The sequence below is a fragment of the Monodon monoceros genome, unplaced genomic scaffold (assembly GCF_005190385.1).
Source record: "Monodon monoceros isolate NGI ecotype Baffin Bay Population unplaced genomic scaffold, NGI_Narwhal_1 Super_Scaffold_3, whole genome shotgun sequence".
NCBI lineage: Eukaryota > Metazoa > Chordata > Mammalia > Artiodactyla > Monodontidae > Monodon > Monodon monoceros.
The window spans coordinates 4,323,222-4,330,844 of record NW_021703780.1 but is presented as its reverse complement, the minus strand read 5'-3'; the positions used below and the strand labels follow the sequence as shown (position 1 = coordinate 4,330,844).

The 7,623-nt window shown below is 50.5% G+C and overlaps 1 protein-coding gene across 9 annotated transcripts in view; it reads left to right on the top strand.

Moving 5' to 3' along the window:
• RPP40 (ribonuclease P/MRP subunit p40) overlaps positions 1-7,623 on the top strand; it is a 61,298-nt gene that overhangs the window by 9,511 nt on the left and 44,164 nt on the right. For 7 of the 9 annotated variants that reach the window (XM_029243600.1, XM_029243601.1, XM_029243599.1 and 4 more), the window contains one exon: positions 2,095-2,175. The gene's annotated coding sequence lies outside the window, so the exon portion shown is untranslated. Of the gene's footprint in view, positions 1-2,094; positions 2,176-4,127; positions 4,379-7,095; positions 7,171-7,623 lie in introns of those variants that run through there. The other 2 variants (XM_029243604.1, XM_029243603.1) reach the window with 2 other exon arrangements.

The following is a 7,623-nucleotide window of genomic DNA, read 5'->3' as shown; positions in this document are numbered from 1 at the left end:
CGGGAGGCGCTGGCTGGACAGCGTGCATGACCCTGTGTGCCTGTCTCCAGGCGTGTCGCCTGGCCTCGTGTTTCTGCTGCAGGAACCGCCACATGTTTACCTTTCCTCTGCTCCCTCCTGACCCTGGCGTCCAGGAGTCCAGCTTGGACCTCCCACTGTGTCAGGGCCAACAAGACAACACCACTGTAGGGCAAACACCTGCTTGTCAATAGCAGAAGACCGAAGGCCCAGGGTCAAAATGTACGCACCCAAGCCTAAAGCAGATCGGAGTGTGGAGACCTGGGATCCTTTTCAAAGGGAAATATAAAACCTAGGGTGTATCCTTACACTGTGACAATGTCGGGTTCTTGGATTAAATGTGTGAAAGTTAGATTATTCCTGCCATATGCCCATAACCAAGCATTAACATATTCCCATAAATTTTAAACCTTCATACTATATATTAATATTTAATAATTATTGATTCCATTATTATGATGGTTGAAATTCCTCAGCCGTCATAATGGACCTTGGGGAATTGGAACAATAATAAAGGAGAGGTAACTGCACTGGAGCCCAAGGTAGAGGGGTGAGTCCCCCAAACCACTGAACGAAGACAAGTAGGTGTGTCATCCAGAGTGAGAGAACTTGGAGCTCGACAGCTAGAGCCCCTGGGTCTCCCCCATGGACCTCTTTGGTCCCAAGGTTGGGACAGAGGGTGGACAGAGGAGGTGGTGGGGAGACTGGGGAGGCCTTGAGCCCCCGCTTTAGGTTCAAGCATGTGCCAGGCTCTCAGTTGCTGGCGGGCTGGGCAGCAGTGTCACTGCGCATCCGGAGCAGGGCATGTGATGTCAAAATATTTTGGTAGCAATATTAAGACATTACTTGCCTTTTGCACTTTGCAGACATCTGCACTGCGCAAAAGCAGTGGTGGGTAAAACCGTGCCAGCATCCTTTAAGAATATCCTAGATAAACCAGTAAAAATCATAAATTTTATTAAATCTCAACACTAGTACCTGACTTTCAATATTCTATGTGACGAAATGGGAAATACGCACAGAGCACTTCTACTACTGACGTGATGACTGCCCAGAGGAAGAGCACTTGGGAAATTGTTATGAGTTGAACCAGCTGCTTTTTTTCATGAAACACCATTTTTTCTTAAAAGAATGACGGAAAAACCACGGACATTCACATTTGGGCACGTAGAAGACATTTTCTCAAAAATCACTGAAGCGAGTCTCTGACTTCAAGGAAAACAACAGAAAGAATGTGTTGCCAATTCTGAAATGTGAACTTTGAAGGAAAAATTGTAATTTGAAATACTTGCATCTAGCACGGGATTGACAGCTTCCCAGCACTTGCAGGCTTCTCTGATGAGATCAGCAGTGAAAAAAATGTGATTTTTAAAAATTTATTTATTTTATTTATTCATTTTTGGCTGTATTGGGTCCTCGTTGCTGCACACGGGCTTTCTCTAGCTGCGGCGAGCGGGGGCTACTCTTCATTGCGGTGCACGGGCTTCTTATAGCAGCGGCTTCTCTTGTTGTGGAGCACGGGCTGTAGGCACGCGGGCTTCAGTAGTTGTGGCATGCGGGCTCGGTAGTTGTGGCTCACGGGCTCTAGGGCTCAGGCTCAGTTGTTGTGGCACACGGGCTTAATTGCTCCGCGGCATGTGGGATCTTCCTGGACCAGGGCTTGAACCCGTGTCCCCTGCATTGGCAGGCGGATTCTTAACCACTGCGCCACCAGGGAAGCCCACAAATGTGATTTTTGATAGTGGCTGATGAAAGGTGGTGATGTTTGGAAAATCTGCATTTCTCAGTAAATCAGTATTTTCCAAACAGCCAACGTATGATGTTACAGAACGGTGTGTGGGCCACTGTATATAAAATAGATGAACAACAAGGATCTACTGTAGAGCACAGGGAACTATATTCAATATCTTGTAATAACCTATACTGGAAAAGAATCTGAAAAAGGGGATATATATATATATATATATATATATATATGTCACTCTGCTGTAACCTTGAAACTAACACAGCATTGTAAATTAACTATACTTCAATTTTTAAAATGGTGAAAAAATGTTTTTTTAATTATCGTTATAGGGCATCTCTGTGCTGGAGATCAACGAGAGGAATAAACTTAAGGTCTTCTCAGGGCTTTTCTGAGCCTGCACCCTTCCTAAGGTATGTGCTGGGACTTTCTAGATTGCTCTGTATATGTGGTTTCTTTCGAACGTTTTAGTCCTTTAATGTCTGACTCCCAAAGGGGAAAAAAACCAGAATGTAAAAACAAGCACCAGTTCTTTAAACTCTCTGGAAGTTGTTTCAGCCGGAGGCTGCAGGGTTTGTAGCAACAACAGTGAAGGCTGCAGCAATGCTGCCCATCTCTGTGTCTGCACCTCTGTGATCAGAGCAGCAATCCGTGACCATAGCACAGATCCCTGTTATTAGAGCACAGGGTCCTTCTTGCCTACCCCAGCTCCTGCAAGCTGCATGCAACCTGTTCTCAGAAATTGTGCTCAGCTGCATGCCGGGTTACGGGGGGTGGGGGCTGGAGGATGCGGAGTGCTACTGTGATAAGAGCTGAAATTGACCAAACTTAACAACTATGAGAAGTGGTCACAGAGTGTGGTTTTCAACCATCAGTTTTTTTCCTTTTTAATTTTATTACTATTTTTTTGTTTAAGAATTTTTTATTGAGGTAGCAATGGTTTATAACATTATATAGATGTGTCGAAATTTCTTTGTTTAAAAAAATGGTGATAAAATAAAACACATTAAATTTACCATCCTAACCTTTTTAAAGCGTGCGCTTCAGTGGCGTTAAGTACATTCACACTGTTGTGCGACCGTCACCACTAGAACTCTTCATCTTCCCAAACTGAAACTCTTCACTCACTAAACAATAATTCCTCATTCCCCCTGCAACCCAGCCGCTGACAACCACCATTCTCCTTTCTGCATCTGTGAATTTGATGACTCTGTGTACTTCCTGTGAGTGGACTCATATTATGACTGGCTTATTTCACTCAGCATAATATCTTCAAGGTTCATCCCTGCTGTAACTCGTGTCAGAATTTCCTTCCTTGGGCTTCCCTGGTGGCGCAGTGCTTAAGAATCCGCCTGCTAATGCAGGGGACACGGGTTGAAGCCCTGGTCGGGGAAGATCCCACATGCCGTACAGCAACTAAGCCCGTGTGCCACAACTACTGAACCTGCGCTCTAGAGCCCGCGAGCCACAACTACTGAGCCTGCGTGCTGCAACGACTGAAGCCCACGCGCCTAGAGCCCGTGTTCTGCATGCAAGAGAAGCCACTGCAATGAGAAGCCCACGCACAGCAACAAAGAGCAGCCCCCGCTCGCCGCAGCTAGAGAAAAGCCTGCACGCAGCAATGAAGACCCAACGCAGCCAAAAATAAAATAAGTTAAAAGAAGAAAAGAATTTCCTTCCTTTTAAAGGCTGAATAATATTCCATCGTGTGTTTATGCCAAAGTTTGTATATCCATTCATCCACTGATGGACACTAGGGCTGCTTCCACCTTTTGGCTACTGTGAATAACGCTGCTGTGAACATGGGTGTGCAGATCTCTCTCTGAGATCCTGTTTTTGATCCAAGCTACAGAATTCTGAGGTGCTTCATCACATAGCAATAGACAACCAGCACGTTGAGCTGTGATTAGACCTCACCAGCTGAAATGGTGGGAGGATGATGGTTGCTGAAGCAGAGAAGCGCATTTTCTGTGTCAGAGCATGGGGTCCAGCTTTAGAGACTGGTCGCTGACTTGGTGCCACCAGGACCTCCACTTAGGCGGTGGAAGCTCTCACTTCCCTGGCTGTTCGGTAGAGAGGATAAAGCAGGTTACCGAACAGCAGCAGTTTATAAAAGGATTCATGACTGTCGTCAATAAGGAGGAGAGACTACTCTGTCTGTATTCAGGCTGGACCGGCTGCTAACATGTCCCCTCCACCAGGACGATAGTAGAGCCAAGTCTGGAAAATCAGAGGTGATTTGGTCAGGCCAGTGCTGGAGAGTTGAGAACCAAGAATTAAATCAATCTTGGATTTCTCTCTTCTTTTTGTGTGTGGGGAGGGGGGCGGGGGGGGGCGGCCAAGGGGCTGCGCTGCACGGCTTGCGGGATCTCAGTTCCCAGACCAAGGATTGAACTTGGGTCATGGCGGTGAAAGCCTGGAATCCTAACCACTAGGCCACCCTGGAACTCCCTCAGCCTTGGATTTCATCACAGACCTGATGGGATGGACTGTCACTGTCAAAGTTCACCAAGGCTGACAAAGGAAAGGAAGGAACCACGGCCACCTTCCTGGAGCAGGTCCAGTGGAGGTCAGCTCCAGGCAGCAGGGTGCACCTGGGGATCCTGCTCTGAGGAGGTGAGCCTCACCCTCTTGACGTTGGTAGTGGGGAACGACAGGTTCCCCAGCTGTTTTTTAAAATAGTGTATTAGGGCTTCCCTGGTGGCGCAGTGGTTGAGAGTCCGCCTGCCGATGCAGGGGACACAGGTTCGTGCCCCGTTCCGGGAAGATCCCACATGCCGCGGAGCGGCTGGGCCCGTGAGCCATGGCCACTGAGCCTGCGCGTCCGGAGCCTGTGCTCCGCAACGGGAGAGGCCGCAGCAGTGAGAGGCCCGCATACCGCAAAAATAAAAAAATAAAAAAATAAATAGTGTATTAATAGAAAATTTGGGTTATACTAAGGCCAACAGATCAGGAGACAATGGCTATTGAAAAGATGTTTTATAATCACAGCTCCTGAGAGGAGGGCACGTGCCATGCCATGGGGGGGTGGGGCACACAGGGAAGCACCAGGGTTGGTCAGGAGGCAAGCCTCTATTGTGGTTTCCATGACAACAAGCCAGGGACACTTCCCGCCTCCTCAGACCTTCAGGGTTTGGAGCTGCCCCCATGTTGGCTCTGGTTGTAGCCACCTGGGTTGTTTCGTGGCCAAAGGCCCCTGTGAAAGAAATAACAAAATGAGTGAACTTTCCTTCCTCTTGCTGGACACAGTGACCCAGAGGAGGGGGGAATTAAGTCCTTAAACCAGCGTCATTGCTCCTGGTTTGCAAAGAGAAATGCTGGGAATCCCCAGGGAGTGTCTTCAGCAGGCTGGTTGGGGAGGAGTGTATCCTGATCCACGGGAGGGGGGAAGGACGGAGCGGGGCTGAGGGCTGAGGCAGCACCTCTGGGAAGCACGGTAGTACACTTTCCTTCCCAGCAGAGGCCCACAAAGATGAGGCAAGGGAAAAGCACAGTCGTCTGTGTTCACCTCTGGACCTTTCCTCCGGCTCCTGTCACCTCCCACCTCCTGGTTAGATCAGTTCCTGGTCCCTAGGGTCAACTCTGCGCAGAATCCAGGTGCTAAGACAAGAACGTTAGAAACTTACAGAATCCAGAAAGGCTGAGTTGATGGAGTAAACAGACAGAGAGGAGAGGAGGTGGGGCGGGCGGACCCTGTGGACTGGCTATCAGGTGGTTGAGCAAAGCAGAGGTAAGGTCTCCGGGGGCTGTGATGAAGGCTGTGGGGTTGAGGGGCAAGAGGGAGATGAAGAAATATAACTTCCTGGGACTTCCCGGCGGTCCAGTGGTTAGGACTCCGTGCTCCCACGGCAGGGGGCACGGGTTCCATCCCTGGTCCGGGAAGTAAGATCCCGCGTGCAGGCACGACCGGAAAAAAAAAAAGAAATATAATCTTTTATAGATGTCTTCCTGGGTTTTAAGAAAAAAGAATGTTTCCTCTTTAAATTTCTCTCCAGATTTGCACGGCTTTCAGTCCTACTTCTATGTCAGGCTGTTATTTCCTGGAAGGTGACGCCGTGCCGGGACTGGGCCACGTTGAGGTCCCACGTTTATATGGGTTGCCTTGAATTGAGATGTGTGTTTTCATCAGCTACATCCAGGGATGACTTTGCCTCTGTCCGATTTTTATAGAAAAGCAGAAAAAGCATCCCTGGCTTTCATGTTTTGGGGGAGAGAGAAGCCTGGGTGTGGCCCCTAAGGCCCACAGATGCTCTGATTTCATCTCCCTTCCCAAGCGCCCTATTCTGATCTCAGGCTCGGAGGTAAAGTGGGTCTGTTTTCTGAGGGAGCGTCTACGCAATGCCAAACAAACTGGAGGAAAAGTAAACAGTTAACAGACAGCGGTTTGGTCTCCGGATTGCAGGCCAGGCAGAAGGGGTGGTTCGGCTCGCGGTCTATGCTTTATTTCACAGTTTTCCCTCCCCTCAACGGTCTTATCCGAGTGACTGTTACAGGTTTAAGCGGGGGACAGGGCTCTGCAACTTTTCTCAGCCAGAGAGGTCTGGGCTTCTTTGTTTTGGAAAGCAGTAATGTCACGCCCAGTGTCACTTACTTCTGGCAAGTGGGACAGCTGATGGATGACTTCAGGACGGGGACCTGAAGCAGGAGAGCGCGAATGGGAAGAAAAACGTGCTGCCGGCGGGCTGCCGCTCTCTGGCGCCTCGGATGGAAAACCTCTGTGGCAAGAGACACCCCCAACCTCCGCCCCCTGCGGCAGTGTAAAGTCCAGAGTAGTGGCTTGCTACTTGTTATTTTTAACTCTGAGGGGACGATTAGGGCCTTGCGAGCTTGTCCCCAGAGGCCCCGGTCCGAGCTGCTGACTCAGAAGACAGACACGCTCCCTCCCGGGAGCAGTAACAGGGCTCCTTAATTGGTTTGAAAAATGGCAGCTGGATCCCAACAGCTGCTGCTCTCTGGCTGCGGCGGGGGCGGGAGGAGGACGCCAGCCCCGCTGCAGCCTGCAGAGCCCCGCCTCGGCTTTACCCTCACGCACCGCCTTTCCGTTCCTTCTCCGTGTCGTTCATGCCTGGCGCCCCTCCCGCAACGCGCTTGCCGAGCCTGGTCACGTGACCAGGCCTCTGCTCATCCTCTGCGCTGACGTTGCTGGAGGCAGCGCTTCCTGCCTGTGCTGCGGGGCTGGAAAGTCTTTAGGGAGAGGTTCCTCTTCTGTCCCTCTGGCCCCAGGCAGCCCTCGTCTGCTCGTACCTCGGATGGAAAACTTGCGTCTTATTTTCTCTCGAGCATTTGTCCGTCTGTCCTTAACTGCTCCCTTTGCTGCCTCTGAGTTCCAAAGTGTGCTGACTGTCCGGCAGGGCTCCAGGCGTCCTTCTCGGGAAGCAGGGACGCTGGAACACACCGGCCCCCCACGGGTGAGAGCAGGTTCCCCACTCTGGCTGGGAGGAGAGCTGAGTTTTCTTTTGCCTTGGTTTCCTCATCTGTCAATGAAGAGGGTTGGGTTCAATCAATTTGTTCTCAAATTCCTTTTTTCTTTCAGCGGTTTTATTCAAACAAAAACTAGCAGGAAACACATCCTGCAGAGCCCTGTCCACTCAGCTTCACGTCCTCTGTCCCCGGCTGACCCCTCTCCCCTGGGGCTCCGCAGAGCACAGCTCGGAGATCACCAGACTGGACTCTTCCCCAAGGCTCCTTTCAGCTCTAACAGGCTGGGATCTTGGGGCTGGAGTTTTCAGGCAGGACCCCAGGAGAGGAGAGGGGTCTGCAGTGGGGCAGCCTGGCCCCTCCCATCTAAGTGCTCGGGGACAAGAAAGCCCCGATGACAACTGCTCGTGCTAGTGGCCCCGCAGCCTCTAGCCTCACGGTAC